This window comes from Canis lupus, chromosome 19, assembly GCF_003254725.2.
Source record: "Canis lupus dingo isolate Sandy chromosome 19, ASM325472v2, whole genome shotgun sequence".
NCBI classification, from domain to species: domain Eukaryota; kingdom Metazoa; phylum Chordata; class Mammalia; order Carnivora; family Canidae; genus Canis; species Canis lupus.
In genome coordinates this window covers 34,329,437-34,346,773 of record NC_064261.1, presented here as the reverse complement: position 1 = coordinate 34,346,773, position 17,337 = coordinate 34,329,437, and the positions used below count along the sequence as shown (strand labels likewise).

At 33.2% G+C, this 17,337-nt stretch overlaps 1 protein-coding gene and 1 long non-coding RNA gene across 8 annotated transcripts in view; one reads left to right on the top strand and one right to left on the bottom strand.

Moving 5' to 3' along the window:
- Positions 1–17,337, bottom strand: part of LOC112648411 (uncharacterized) — a 160,747-nt gene that overhangs the window by 116,566 nt on the left and 26,844 nt on the right. The gene's annotated exons all lie outside the window — the stretch shown is intronic.
- DPP10 (dipeptidyl peptidase like 10) overlaps positions 1–17,337 on the top strand; it is a 1,271,598-nt gene that overhangs the window by 1,235,946 nt on the left and 18,315 nt on the right. The gene's annotated exons all lie outside the window — the stretch shown is intronic.

Here is a 17,337-nt window from a genome sequence, read left to right as displayed (position 1 = left end):
AAATGTTATAGGGGGTTCTTTGAGTGTAAAGGAAAGACCATAAGCTAGAGTAAGGAAAGTAGAAAGCACAAAAGCAGGAAAAATAAGTGTATTTTTAAAAATCAGTCAAGGAATTCACAAAATAAAAAGATATAAAATATGACACCATATTCCTAGAAGGAAAGTTGTAAAGAATGAGTTCAAACTTATATACACTGCTATGCACAGAAGATGTTATATAAAACCAAATGGTAACCACAAATCACAAACTAGTGACGTGCTTTGAAATAATAAAGTGAATAATCCATGTATATCACTAAAGAAAATCAACTTATTGTGAGAGAAAAGAGCAAGGGATGAAAGGAACAGAGAAAAATTACAAAAACAACCATAAAATAAGTTAAAAAAAAAAAAGACAATAGGTACCTACCTATCAGTAATTACCAATAGGTAATTGAATGAAAGTGGGATATTCCAATCAAAAGACAAAGGGTGACAAAATAGATGAAAAAACAAGATCTATATGCTGCATACAAGAGACTCATTTTAGACCTAAAGATACATGCAGATTGAAAGTAAAGGAACAAGGAAGCATTTATCATGTAAACAGGTGTGAAAAGAATGCCAGGGTAGCAATATTTATATTAAACAAAATATTTTAAAACAAAGACTGTAACAAGAGATAGAGAATCCTTCAGGGGACAAGCAACAGGAAGATATAACAATTGTAAATATTTATGCACCCATCACAACTAAAACCATAGAAATAAAAAGGATTATAAGAATACAATGAAAAAATATATGTCAACAAATTGGACAACCTAGAAGAAATTGATCAATTCCTAGACACATATAATTTATTAAAATTAAAATTGAAGAAGAACTAGAAATTTAACAGACCAATTATCAGCAATGAAATTGAATCAGTAATCAAAACATTCCCAGCAGACAAAAACTTAAGACCAGATGGCTTCACAGGTGAATTCTACTAAACAATTAAGGAAAAGTTAATACCTTTTCTCCTCAAACTATTCCAAACTAAAAGGAAGGAAAACTTCCAAATTCATTATATGAAGAGTGCATTACCCTGATACCAAAAGACACTACAGAGAGAGAGCGCACGCAAGAGAGAGAATTATAGGCTAATATCTCTGATGAAAATAAATACCAAAAAACCTCAACAAAATATCAGTAAATTGAGTCCAACAATACATTAAAAAATTCATTCACTGGGGATCCCTGGGTGGCACAGCGGTTTAGCGCCTGCCTTTGGCCCAGGGCGCAATCCTGGAGACCTGGGATCAAATCCCACGTCGGGCTCCCGGTGCATGGAGCCTGCTTCTCCCTCTGCCTGTGTCTCTGCCTCTCTCTCTCTCTCTCTCTCTCTGTGTGTGACTATCATAAATAAATAAAAATTAAAAAAAAATTCATTCATCAAAATCAAGTAGGATTTATTCCCAGGAAGCAACCATAGTTCAACATTGGCAAATCAATCAACATTATATATCACATCAAGAGCAAGGATAGGGATGCCTGGGTGGCTCAGCAGTTAAGCATCTGCCTTTAGCTCAGGGCGTGATCCTGAAGTCCTAGGATTGAGTCCCACATCGGGCTTCCTGCATGGAGCCTGCTTCTCCCTCTGCCTGTGTCTCTGCCTCTCTCTCTCTCTCCTGTGTTTCTCATGAATAAATAAATAAGATATTTTTAAAAAAAGTACGTTTAAAGGGAACATATTAAAGGCCATATATGAAAAATCCACAGCTAAAATTATACTTAACAATAAAAAACTGAGAGCCCTCCACTAAGATAAGGAACAAGTCAAGGATGTCCACTTTCACTATTTTTATTAACATAGTACTAGAAATCCTAACCACAGCAATCAGATAAGAAAAACTAATAAAATCATCCAATTTGACAAAGAAGTAAAACTTTCCTCTATTTGCAATGACATGGTACTATATACAGAAAACTCAAAAGACTCCACCAAAAAACTACGAATACACAAATTCAGTAATGTTAAGATACAAAATCAATGTACAGAAATCCATTGCTTTTCTGTACAATAATGAAGCAATAGAAAGAGAAATTAAGAAAGCAATCCTATTTACAATTGCACCAAAAATAATACCTAGGCATAAACTTAATTAAGGAGGTGAAAGACCTATACTCTGAAAAGTATTAAATCATTGATAAAAGAAATTGAAAACAAACAAATAGAAAGATATTCCATGCTCATGGATTGGAAGAACAAATATTGTTAAAATGTCCATACTACCCAAACCAATCTACAGATTTAATGAAATCCATATCAAAATACCAATAGCATTTGTCACAGAACTAGAACAAATAATCCTAAAATTTGTATGGAATAACAAAAGTCCCTGAATAGGCAAAACCACATTGAAAAAGAAAAAGCAAAACTAGAGGCATCACAATTCCAACCTCAAGTTTTATTACAAATCTGTAATAATCAAATGAGTGTTATACTGGCACAAAAATAGACTGAGATAAATAGAACAGAACAGAAAACCCAGAAATAAGCCCAAAACTATATGGTCAATTAATCTTCAACAAAGGAGGCAAGGATATGTAATGGGAAAAAGATAATCTCTTCAACAAGTGGTATTGAGAAAACTGGATAGCTACATGCAAAAGAATGAAACTGGACCACTTTCTTATATCAGACACAAAAATAAATTCAAAGTAGATTAAAGACCTAAATGTGAGACTTGAAACCATAAAAATCCTAAAATAGAGCATAGGCAGCAATTTCTCTTATGTAGGCCATAGCAATATTTTTCTAGTTAGATCTCCTTCCTGGGGCAAGGGAAAAAAAGCAGCAAATGAATTATTGGGACTACATTAAAAAAAAAACAAACTGCACAATGAAGGAAATAATCAGCAAAACTAAAAGACAACCTATGGAATGGGAAAAGATATTTGCATATGCCAGGTCTGATATAGTATTCAAAATACATAAAAAACTGATACAAGTCAACACTCCAAAAACAAATAACCCAATTAAAAATTGGGCAGAAGACATGAACAGATATTTCTGCAAAGAAGAAATGCAGATGGCCAACAGATACATGAAAAGATGCTCAACATCACTCATCATTAAGGAAGTGTAAATCAAAACAGCAATAACATCTCACACTTGTCAGATGGCTAAAATCAACAACACAAGAAACGTGTTAGCAAAGATGTGGAGAGAATGGAATCCTCATGCATGTTGATGGGAATGCAACCTGTTGCAGCCACTCTGGAAAGCAGTATGGAGGTTCTTCAAAAAACTAAAAACAAAATTACTTTCTGATCTGTAATCACACCGTTGGGTACTTACCCAAAGAATACAAAATGCTAATTTGAAAGGCTATATACACTTCTATGTTTATTGCAGTATTATTTACAACAGCCAAATTATGGAAGCAGCCCAAGTTTCCAATAATAAAGGAATGGATAAAGATATGGTATACGATGGTATACAATGTGATATTATTGAGCCATAAAAAAATGGAATTTTGCCATTTGCAACAACTTGGATAGAACTAGAGAGGACAATGCTAAGTGAAATAACTCAATCAGAGAATGACAAATACCATATGATTTCACTCATGTGGAATTTAAGAAACAAAACAAAGTGGGGGAGGAAGAGAGGGAGAGAAACCACGAAATAGACCCTTAACTATAGAGAACTGATGGTAACCAGAAGGGAAATAGACAGGTGAGGGTATGAGTGAAATAAGGGATGGGAATTAAAGAGTGCACTTATCATAATGAGCACAGAGTAATGTATAGAATTGTTGAAGCATTATATCATACAACTGAAACTAGTATAACACTGTATGTTAACTATATTACAATTAAAATGAAAAAGTTAAATAAAATAAAAATGTCAAAGACCACTAAAATAATTATGAAAAAAATTATGGATAAAGATGACCTAGTAGCCATTATTTTCTTTGAAAGCTGTTTTTCACATAATATACAATTAAAAATAAAAAATATTTTCTAAATTATCAATAGAAACATGTAATGTATAATTTAGCACCTATAGTTATATAACAGACATTCATTATGAAAGCAGATAATCTAATCAATCCTATAGAATTTTCTTTGCTATTCTTTTGGTTGATAAAGGGAAAAAATGAAAGTATTTTATTTGTATATGCTGATTAGAGCAAATATTAATTTATCCAAACTTCTTGTTTTCAGAGGTAAATTCTCAGAAGTTTTGCAGAATATGACTTACTATGCCAGATTGAGGATTTTTTTTACTTTATTTTTAAATAAAGTGGTCTAGTGTTTTAAGCTGTTTTCATTTCTGAAATATTTATATATTTATGGTTGTAAATCTATGTGGGTGAAAATAGCTTTTTGTTTGTTTTTATAGGTTGCTTATAATTTAAAGGTCTGTTTTTTCTCTCTTAAAATTAGACATGTTTTCAGTGACAAGTGGAATCCCCACTGTAAAAAGAAAGTATAATTGAATTTTTTTTCTAAATGGACAATTAGAAATAATAAAGTGACTATTATTTTAATGAGGCTGAGATGATTTAGTGATTTTGGTGTCACTACTTTTTTGCTATTCTGTGCAGTCTATCTAGTACCTGACAGACTTTCATGTTCAACTTACCTGACAGACTATGTAAGTCCTTTCTTCACCTATACAGATAGATTTACATCCAGGAAATTCTATGATGAATTTTTCAGTTGGAGACAGGCTGCAGCAAATACCTGAGTAGCTGGAAGGAAGATTGGCCTTGAAGAAAGTAGCCTCTGACAATCTGGAATCCCCTTTCTACTAAATCTTTAAGGAACCTCAGAAGAAATAGTCTTCTGAGGACCTCTCTGTGGCCACATTTTCTGAAACCCAAACCTAATTTTGTGATCTTCAAAGTAAAAGTGAATCAATGGCAACAGAATATTTTACTGTAATAGAAAATCTGCGAAGCATTACTATTACAGATAAATCCCAGTGGCCTCCATTTACTGTAGTCTCTATGGGGTCATGACCTCCTTTTTCTTTCCTACTCTATTCTCCCTTCAGATAGCTAATTGTCTTTCTCTAGTCTAACATTAGAGGGAGCCCTGAAGTACCCAGTAGTCTATATTCATCTTTGTATTAAATGTATCTATATCCATTTCAGCATTTATCACCTTGAATTGTTTGTTTTTTTGTTATTCTTATTTTCTACTCATATATGTGATTTAGTATAACACACTTTCATGTTGCTTTCGTGTGCAAGAAGTTATGCCAATGGCTGTGGAGAGATAAAAAGAGTGCAAGCATCTTGAAATCTATGATTCTTTTTTAGATTTGTTAAGTGTGTCTTCATATTGCCTGGCATACATAGAGAAACCCTATAAAAACTTACTAATCTTTCTTTTATGATCCAAGACTACAGATTATGTGGGAAATAGCCTACAGTTACAGGTGTTTATTTGATAAATACATATGAACCTAAATGGCTAGAACATGGTAGGACACAATCCAGACAGATGTAGTATTATTAAAAATGAAAGGTTGTTTGCTACAACCATGAAGACATATGAATATGATCACTATTAGTTTTTCCACTAAGTTATTCTAACTGGAGATCATGATTCATTTTTATCTGGATAATATCAGAATTCATTCAATGTCATGCATATCAAAGTACTACAACTTGGTCTTCTAGATGGAAGTGAACTGTTTGTCAGCTCTTTTCTATATTGTTAAATAGCAGGATATAATTAATTGGTACATATGTAGTGAGAGAAATTATCCAGCCACTCATGTCCAACAATCAAGATAATATCATTACTTGTTCTCATGAACATACTTTCCTTTCAACAAACAATATGGATATTGTTTACAATTTTAATAACATCATGTTCATGGGACTTCAGTATCTTGCCTTCATCTTTGAACCAGTGGGGTTGTCCAGGAGCCCACACTCTTCTTCTGAAGCCCTGTACAGGTAGACACCATATCTGGATAAGTCAACTCCAATCTGCCACTCTGCTCTCTACCTACACTTCTTTTCTGAAGTTTGTTGCTCTATCATCTTTTAATGTTAATTCCACTCTGATGCTAAAGTGAACTTTGTGTGATCCATATCTGAAAATGTAGCTCTCTTGATTTAATCAGATTCCACCTACCTCCTAGTAGAGATTCAGTTTCTAGATATTTAAAAAACATAAAATGAAAAATAAATTAAAAACTGCTTTAATGAAGAAAATACCAATTTCTAGATCATTCCTCTGTGTTTTTTTATGTGTTTTTTTTAGTCTTTCAGTACTTTTTTTTTTTTTAACCTGCTGGAAAACTTTCCCTTAATACTTACAAATGTATTTCCTCAAATTATATGCACACCTCTGTTATATAACCACACCAGATTATAATATTTGCTTTGCTATCTCTCCTATTAACTATAAATTCCTTGTTTATAAGAACTCCTTTTGTATTATTTTGCCTTAACACTGACAGAAACATTATTTATGTTCAGGAAATATTGACAGAATGAATGAGTAAATGAATGAATGTCAAACAAATCAATCAACCCTGAGTTAATCACTGGGAATGAATCAATCAAGATAGGGAATGAGGGAGATATAAATGATTTGAAAGTTTATAATGTGTTTAAATTCAGTCTTTGAATAAATTAATTTCTCTGCCGTGTAGTTTCCCACTTAGAAAAATGTGAGGTGCAGTTCTCATTTCCTAATAATCTTCCCAGATAATGCCTAATAATTGATTTTCATGTTACTTTTTCAGTGTTTCTCTTTAACATTTGATTATTGAGCATCTTAAAATAATTATTTATTGGATAAGGGACATAATTTTAAGGATGTGGAGATATGACCTTTAAACCTTACAGAAACCATGCAAGATGAATATCATTGTCTTCATTTAACACAAGGAAATTGTGACTAAAATAGGTCATGTATATTATCTCTAAGATTTTGAGCAGGATAAAATTAGGGTTGGAACCCAAGTTTTATTTCTTTCTTTTTTGGATCAAAAAGCTGCTCTTTTTATTACTTAATTCTATCTTGTTGCATAGCCCATTGATTAATTTTTTTATTGGAAAATTATCAAAAATGCTGACCAGAATCAATGGAGACTTCACTACAACGAAATTCTTAGATATTTTTTCTTCCAGTTAAATTTATAATAATTTCTAGAATGTAGACTTTTCCACCTGTACCATGTTAATTCATTGGTATAAAATAATTATAAGATGCATGATTAAGTTTCCAGATATTCCACATGAGAGATAAAATTCTCACCCAGACTATTTCATAAAATTCCAACTAAAATGTTCACTTTCTGAAAAATCTTTATATCCATCATTTATTTTGTGGATTCATATACTTTTGAGATGGTCAGAAGTAAGTTTGTTTCCCAAAAGACACATATATTCTAAAACCTGTAACATTATTTGATCTTCCACCTGTTGATGCCAAATATATACTTCACTCTCATTTCTTACAAAACTAACACATATATTGAATGTATATAGATGAGAAATAGCTAGTACTTGCCTTAAAGAGTTATTATTATTGCTTTGTCATGTAATACAGGTCAAAACTTAAATTTTAAGTTTCTGATTTTTCTCATTTTTTTAAACCTTCCACATTTAAGCAGATGAAAAATTCACCCACAGTGAAATGCAGATGAAATGAAAGAAATGAAATGAAATGAAATGAAATGAAAGAAAAGACAGTGGCGTTCAATCTGGGTAATGGAAGGAGAGAAGGCTATTGTTCCATTTAACCTTGAACAAATTGGACCTTGTTCTTTCACAATCTATAGATAATGCATCGTAAATGTCAGTATTAATTTCCTAGTACTATTTAAAAGTGTACACAAGGGTGGTGGTCTTGAGAAGGTGACACATGAAAAAAAATTCTAAATTTACAAAATGTATATATAATGTAAAAACTATCATATTCTCTTTGATGATTCTTTTAAATTGACACATCTATATATAGAGGGAGAAAAATATATAATTCACTTCTATGACTTTGATATTTATACCATTTTAGCTCTCTTCCTCTCTTAATACAGATATTAATGATTTCATATGAATGGCATGAATTATAGTTTCACATGAATGATATTGTTTAAAACCTACAGTTACGTTTTATATATAAAGGTACACTACAAAATGCTTTTCATAAGAAATACTTGCTAATTTACTCTGTTTTTAAAGTTTCGGTGGTCATATATTAGGTCATAAATGTAAAAATACACTTTTATTTAAATTATTATTTTTTGTAGTTTAATGATTTTTGTTTCTAAAATCCATGACAGAATATTAAATGTTAGTAATTTAATGTGTCCTTGAAAATTTAAACTAGAGATGATGAGATACTGTGCTTTCTCCCTTGGTAATCCAACAAAACCCCAAGTTAGAGTACATCAATGACACATTATTCAAAGATTCTCTTATCCCTTCTCCCTGTTTGCTTCAAATATAAAAATCTACTATGACTCATATAAAGCTATGCAGCATATAGGCAAAGCAGAGTTAAGGGGTGTCAGTGACAATGAGAAGCTCTGCCAGAAGCAAAGGCCTTTCTCTTATAACATCACACGTATATTCCAAAGAAATAAGTATTAAACAAGATCACACATTAAAATTTATAGGATATCTAGGAGAAATGAGACTGGGGAAGAAACTCAAAACTATTAAACTTTTAAAACAAAACCATAAACAGTAATATGCCTATTAAAATACTTGTAGGGTTAAATCATAAATAACATTTTTACCTAGAATTAGTTTTTTTGGTTTTTTTTTAAGCATGGAAATAGGCATTTGCACTTCCTCTTTGAGGGCATTCTCTTCTAGCCATTTTTTATATTATTTTAATCAAAATTATAAACCTGATCTAAGTGTGCCCTTCATCCACTGCTTATTCTAGTCCATGGCTTTGCTAACTCTATAATTAGAACTCTCAGTTGTCACCAAAGAGCCCAACATAGAGGGACCTAGTGATTTTGAGAGCTACTATGCCATCCATAACTTCCCTAAATCAAGGTGATTCTACTGATTTTCATTTTTTTTCTTAATATATTGTTAAAGCTTTCCCTTTCATTGTAAGAAAGTATCTCCCTATCTTCAAATATTAACATCTTTAAAAATCTGTGCCAACACCATAGTGACATCTAGGTTGGCATTATTTCCCTTTTAATCCATCACATGAAATATATCATACCAAATGAACACATATTGGACAGAACCGACTGCATCTTTAAGAATGAAAAGTATAGAAAGTGTTATACACATATAGACATATATGTATGACATATGTAAACATAACATATATATCTTTATATGGATATTCATGGGAAAATCATCTATATATCATTCAGTTTACCAGACAATATTTACACATCATTTTACTTTTCTTCTCATAGTCCAATGAGTGCTTGGGCAGATGCTGTAATCAGAAGTAGTTGGTAGAGTGTCCCTGTCAGACATCTACTAAGAGTTGTTAACACTTAGCCAAAAGGTACATTTTCAGACTTTTACTACTTTTCCCTAAACAATTCTAGGGATAAGAAACATTAAAAAGATATTATATAAATTCAGGAAAAGGCCCAGAGTTAGAACTTGGTAAAAAAAAATAAGGCTTTCAAAATCTTATGTTCTTAATTCTATTTCAGCTAAGAATTCTAAATTCTTTTTAAGTTAAGAATGTAATTATTTATATGTCAAAGATAGTAAATTAATGTTTTGCTGAGGTCTACTTTTATAATTGTGTTCTCTCAAAGATCTATCTGGGTTATTCATCTATGGTTTACAGTTGCTTTACCTGTGTCTCAGTTTACTAAATTGTAAAATGGTTCTTCTAATAACTGTCCATAGTTAGCACTTATTAGTATTTCTATTTAACTAACACATAAAGTAAACTGAGTATCACCTGCATTTATACAGGCACATTTTCCAGTTGATAAATTAATTGGCTTCTAGAATCCAGATTCCATAATTAGGGAAAACACAATGTATCATATAACCACCACATATTATTGAAGGGGAATAATGTCCCACTGAGGATAACATGCAGATTCAAAGTTTGTATATAACTGTCATCCTTTCCTGTATTAGAAACCCACTGTCATCCCTGACATATAGCCCATGTATTATTTGCCTCCATGTTAACATTCACAATAGTCCCATGGGGAATTGTATTCTCCATTAGAAAATGAAAAATAGGGATCCCTGGGTGGCGCAGCGGTTTGGCGCCTGCCTTTGGCCCAGGGCGCGATCCTGGAGACCCGGGATCGAATCCCACATCGGGCTCCCGGTGCATGGAGCCTGCTTCTCCCTCTGCTTGTGTCTCTGCCTCTCTCTCTCTCTCTGTGACTATCATGAATAAATAAATAAAATCTTTAAAAAAAAAAAAAAAAGAAAATGAAAAATAGGACACTGTTATGGAGATGGTCAGCTGCTGCCGTTTTTTGTTTTTTTGTTTTGTTTTGTTTTTTGTTTTTTTTTTTTAAAGATACACATGCTTTGTTCTATTTTTATTTGGAAAATTCCTATGTTTTTTAAGCCAACATATTTTATATGTTGGCTTTTGTATTATAATATCTAAAGCAGACCTGCTGTATAAGAGATTTACATAACAGTTATATACACATGTAGCATAAGGCCAGCTCTCCTGTTCTTGATCTGTTAATACAATGTGCTAAACATACTTTTGACTGGCCCTCTCTAAAGAGATCCAAAGAAGTGGAACAAATGCTGGTCTACCTCAGTGATGAATGATATAGTCATTCCCAGCAACTGAAGGTAAATATCACCAAACCCCCTTCTCTTTATACCTCTTCAGCCACTCTGTCAGAAATTATCACAAATGGAAACTGGCCAGTGGGTAAGAATTAATGTAGTAAGACTCTGACAGCAGAGATGATTAGGAGCTTGGAACTGGCTCCCATTTTATTGCACAATTTCTATCTGTGAGATATCCCTGAGGCCCTTTGCTGTTGGTTCTCTTCCAATATTTTCATGTGCTAAGATGTTTATCCTGAGGTTAATTTTGTGTGGATAATACTAACAGTCCATTTTTGAGTTTTATAGCTGGCTCATTAATAACCATGCTGTTCAGTATCTCAACCTGCGTTCTGATAAGCTCTTCATTTTTTTTGGCATCCTACAATAGAAATAACTTGATTTAATGAACTGGATTCTGCTTTTTCTTCATTACTCTAATGATAATTGTTATGCAGTTTTTGTGTCATGCTAAGGCTACAATCTCTGGCTTTTATTCAAGAAATATCAAAGAAAAATATGACTGAATTCCTTTCAAAACAAGGAAGAATCAGGGACATAAAGTGACCCTGATATGAGGAAGCTTATTCTATTAACAAATAGGAGGAAAGGGGAGAGATTGAGTGGAGGAGTAGGGAAAGGATGAAAAGATCCCTTTTTGCCTCTCACATTCAGAGATCCAAATTCTGATCAAGAAAAAAAACCATTAAATTATGTGTCTCAATAGCTTTTTGAATATAAAGAAAGCTTACTGGAAAAAAATGACTTAGAAAGAATACCTAATTTCAATGTCACAAATTATATAATCCAGAAAAAAAGTAGAAGATTTTTAATGCAACTGAATTTTTCCTTAGGCCCAAGAAAAGAAGAAAAACTTGACTGCTGTTTTACAAAGACTCAGGAATTACCTAAATTCGCTAAAGCCACTGGATCTGGGCTCAACTCAGTTTCCCACCCCCCACCCCCCAGTGGATAAGTTTTATTTCATAGTTTGATTTACAAATTTAAGTCATTTAACACAGGTACAACAGAAACATGTGAATGTGAACTCTACACCACCCCCCAAAAGCATATGAAAACACACAAGGATAGAGAAATTCAAAACTAAGTGGCCTAAACGTACAATTTTCGAACTAAGCCATCATTAAGGTTCACAGTTTCAGTACGAAAGCATGGTCCACGAGTAGTGATCATGCAAGTCCACCTGGAGGGCAGTCTGATCTCTGTTCAGCTTTAGTGCCTAATCACAGCCATACCTTTTCCAGGATGGCACCCCACATCCCTGTAATTCCTAATCCCAGTGGATTAATGCCATTTTTCTAAAAGGTTTAATACTAAACAGGATCTGTGAATTCAACTATATGGACACAAGTGTTGAAGATGTAATATAATTTGAGAATTTTGTTGATAAGCCTAATTTTGTATATATTATCAGGTAGGCCTTATCATAACCACCACCAGAAACACAGGCTTTGCCAGTATAAGAATGGCTCTAGGCAGAAGCCTAAAAATAACCTAGACCTATCAAATACTTCCCTATAACTCAGGGGGAAAAAAGATATTCAGCCAAAAATTATATTATAAACAAACCACAGGATCATAAAGTTGCAGAAATTAAGTGATATTCCTAGTGAAGATAGATAGGGATGTGGATGAGAAATAGTTCTCTGACAGGAAAAAAATGTTATTTCTCATATTGTAGTTAATAAATATAGGAGAAAAGTCATCCTACTGTTCTGTCTGTAGGGCAATCCATCCATGAGAAGAAATCTAAGGATCTTAAAATGAGAAAAAGAAGGAATTGGTCAAGAAGCTCTTAGCCAATGTATGTATCACTATGCGTGTATTGCTTGAAAGAGGTCAAACTTAATGCTATAACCAAACCGTCACTAACTATAAATTTCTATTAAATAAATTTCAGATGAAGGCAAGACAAATATTGTTTAAGGCAAATGTCCTATGTCAAACTCACCTTCTATTGAATCATCCAGCAGATGACTAAGTCCCCTATGCCCCTTCCCTTCCACACCCCAGTGGACAGATACACAGCTGCTAGTATAGCAATTTTAAAGTTCTATCACATAGGAAAAGAAATCTTGCCATGCAATAGATTAGTCAAGGAAAGTGTACTCATTCAAAAGTATTTTCCTTCCATCTATTGTAACCAAGTTTTACTGGTTAGGAAAAGACTTCTTAAAGTGTACTACAGGTGATCTTAACTATTTACAACATAAAACTATTTTATTACAAAAAAATAAAAATAAAAACAGCATATAATTTACTCAGGGTAACTCAGCATATCCTAACCAAGTCAGGACCAAAACATAGGTCTTCAGCTCTCTTTACATGGATTTAAGTAGCAATTTGTGAACATGACCAAACATGTAGTCTGCACGCTTTAGCTGGTGTTCGCTTGAATTCAATTTTGGTAATGATGGTGTTTTGGTTAGTCATAAAGATTGTTGGGGATCCCTGGGTGGCGCAGCGGTTTGGCGCCTGCCTTTGGCCCAGGGCGCGATCCTGGAGACCCGGGATCGAATCCCACGTCAGGCTCCCGGTGCATGGAGCCTGCTTCTCCCTCTGCCTATGTCTCTGCCTCTCTCTCTATCTCTGTGTGACTATCATAAATAAATAAAAAAAAAAAAATTAAAAGATTGTTTGTCATTCTAAAGGCCTTTTGGATATTGTGTGTTTACTGATCTTTTTTTTCTATATTTTATTATATGCTCATATCCTGAACTCTCTCTCCATACAGACATACTTAGTGCTGAAGATTTTGAAATAAATGAAGACTGCCTTCTAAGACCTTAATTCTTAAGAAAAGTTCAGTCTTAATTTTGCTGTCTGTGTTATAAGATACACATTTCATGTTGCTACAGTCTTTCCACTGCTTAGAACAGGTGGAATTGTCTTTTACCACAACCTTCAACAAAATTGTATGTCCCCACTCTCAGCCTTGAAATACCCTCCTTTCTATGGACCCCCAGAAATTTCTGAAACAGAGAGAGTAAAACAAAATACCATAGTAAAAAAGATGAAGATGACTATATGCCTGAGACTAATATAGCACTGTATGTTAACTGTATTTGAATTAAAATTTTTAAAAATAATAAACGCTTAGAGCTTTAAGAGATGAAGATGACATTCAGAATGTCAAAGAGGAATCAAATAAATTGAAGCTTGCCAATTCTACATAACCAATTCATATTCTTTCATAACTCATCTTGAAATAGATATGACTGTAGCGTGCACCAAAATAGAACAACAAACCCAACTAGATGGAAAAATGTGTTAAAGTCATTGGATGGTAATGCACTGATATCATTGTGTATTCTAACACTGAAAACTTGTAAAGACAGGTTGAAAAGTTAAAAATGGCCCTTTAGAGAAAATACCAAAGGTGTAGAATTCTATGTTTTCTCTGGGTTTTGCAAGCCTTAGTAAGAGATTGAAGGCTTTTGTTTTTAAAAATCTACAACTATTTATTAATCATTAAGCTTGAAAGACATGCTTTTAAACTGTATTTTTAAAATGTCATAAAATATCTGTGAATTATTAACATTTTGTCTACACTTAATTCAGCTTTGAACTCATTAAATAGCTGTGAACAATAAGTTCATTGGAAAATTATATCTTCTACATCAACAAAACATTTTATAATGTTACCTTAGAGCTGCTACCAGTGTTATGCTAGAACATTCTGCCTTAATAATGGACAACACTCTAATAATCACTCCAAAGGATCTGTGGATTACACTTTTTTTATATTAGAAGTCCATCTGACATAATATCTCATATGACATGACAATACATTTATCCATAGACACTGCCCAGTTTAATTTCTGGACAATTGGTCCAAGGCTTTTCTTCAGTTCTCCATTTCTAACTGCAAGGAAATATGCTCAAAATAAGCAACACTGGCTACAAACAAAAGAATAGTGACAGTTTCTATTGTTTCATGAATTTAATAACTGTCTTAAATTGCTTACTATAATTCACAAAGTATTTTCAAATATATTATGTCACTTAATGCATGCAAAGCTGAGGAAAACAAGACTATCTTGCCATCATTAAAGATAAGGAAACTGAATCTTGGAGTTTTAATGTCTTGCCTATCCATGTTCAGAGGAAAGCTGTGACTCAGATAGCCATATTTTTATTCAGCTTAAAAACTGAAGTTAATCATTATAACCTATTCCCTGTGGATCATGTTTTACTCTCTAATATTTGCAATAAATCCCCCAAGCTTCAAAATATAGTATCTTTATATAAACTAAAGGCTTTTAAAGGTCCTTCCATTTTAAACCTCACATGAGTCTACTTTTCCTGTAAAGAATTAGTTCAACAGAATTTTCAGTGTTCAGGCATAATGTGCCAGGCATAATGATTCATGATATTTCTCAAATGACAGACAAGTTGTATCAGTGTCACCTGTGAATCTGGAAAAAATAGCAACTCCACACTTCGTTCTGAAATAGGCAATTAGAATTCTAGGCACAAGCACGTGCATATGTGTAGTAACAATTTGCAATAATCTGGTAAAAAGGTAATGTTGCAAAAACTAAAAAATTAAAATTAAAAAATAAAATTACAAGAGCTAAAGATCACAGACACCACAGAAGGACAATACAGATTTAGATTTGGATCATGGGGTCACCATTAATTGTGTGATTTAGAGGATGGGGGGAGATCATGACTAAGACACTTTGATGGCACAGTGTACTTATAGTACAGGAATAATAATACACTCATAAGCCACACAAAAGACAACTTATTCCCCAGAAAGGTTACATAAATCTAGGTAGTGAAGAGTAAATAAAATAATAGATCTTAAGTACTTAAGCTACAAAAGACATTGGTATTAGCTTACCAGGGTTGGTTATCATAAACAATAGAAATGTATCTTCTCACAGTTCTGGAGAATAGAAGTCTAAGAGCAAGGTGTCAGTAGGTGTGTTTTTCTTCTGAGACCTCTCTCCTTGGCTTGCAGCTCATTTCCTTCTTGCTGCCTCTTCACAGGATCTTTCTTCTGCATGGTTCAGGTCTTTAAGATCTCTGTTGTATCCCAATTTTCTCTTGTAAGGACACCAGTCAGATGGGTCACAGCCTACCCTAATGTCTTCATTTCAACTGACCACTGGGAAGGCATTATCTCCAAACAGTCACATTCTGAGGCAGTAGGCACTAGAGATTCAACATATGGATTTTGAAAGACAAAACATAGCCAATAACAGCATCCAGTAAATTTTAGTTGTCCTATATTTTGTCCCATTCCCTGCCTCCTCCTTTACCTAACTCAAGGGTTTCACACAGCCTCTGTATCTGTTCAGTTCTATTTGCTGCCTAGAAGTTATTTTCTTTAGCAAATCTGATAATGTTAAAAGCCCGTTGATGAGGATTATTTTGTGTATTGGCATGTACTGGTGCTTCTCAGCAACACATTTACATAATGCAGCCAAGGGAATTTGGTGTCTTTACAGGAGAGTAAATAGGGTGAAGATTTCTGGTATGCAGCTCAAATAAAACTAGAGATTATCTCAGAACCTTGCATGCTCGATGATCTTTAAATCTATCACAAGGACAAATAAATGCATGTTTGAACTATGTCTAGGTTTGGATCTAAATCTGATTTTATGAGAGGCTGTTGTCTTAGCATTTTTATATTCTAGAAAAGAGGATACCATTGTACCACTGTAATTTGACTTTTTAAGATTGTATACCCTATCCTTTGAGAGACAAAGTCCATGCTTTATAACCTGTGTGTCCTTTTTTACTTCTAGCTTTCAAATTTTTCAAATATATGCATCTCTCTTTCCTTTTTCTTTTTTTTTTTTTTTTTGCTAACTTTGGTGATGCAAAGTAATTTTTCCTCAATATATGCTTAAATTCTCTTTAGTGAGAATTCCATCACAAAAAAAAAAAAAAAAAACAAATAACAAAAAACAAAAAAAAATTCAGGGAATATTAATGTATTTTCTTTGGTGTCAGAAATTCTTTAGGACTTTTCATTCCTTGTGTTAAGAAACAAAATTCAACTGAGTAATATAAATATCTAATTAACTTTATTCAATGATTCGTGATTTGGACAGCATCCCATTCAGCAAATAGAAGTTCCATGGACTTGTAAAAAATGGAAAGATTTTATAGGCAGAAATGGGATGGAACAGAAGGCTTTTAGCAAAAGAAAACAAAAGATTGTTTCAGCCCAGGTCACTTTCCCTTAAGGGGGAAGTTGGGGGCTGGGAGAGGGAGGGGGTCTTAACATGTAGATTACCTTACTAGTACAGATCAGGAAATTTCAAAGCGATTGGTTTAAAATTCCACTCATGGGAGAGGATGACATTGCAATTAGGTTAGGTATTAAGTTTTGGAGGAATTTTATAAAAGACACTTCATTTTGGGTCTGTTGCCTTTTTTAATGCTTGTTAAACAATTATTAAGTCTCCATAACTGGTTCTGATCTCTATCAGATCCTTTAGGCATTGCATACCATCTGCAAGATATTTCTAAAACACAATGTCTGGAAGAAATTCAATAAAGTGGTCCAGTATGTCAACTTGATTATCATTCTTTGGAAATGCCTATGAAAAGT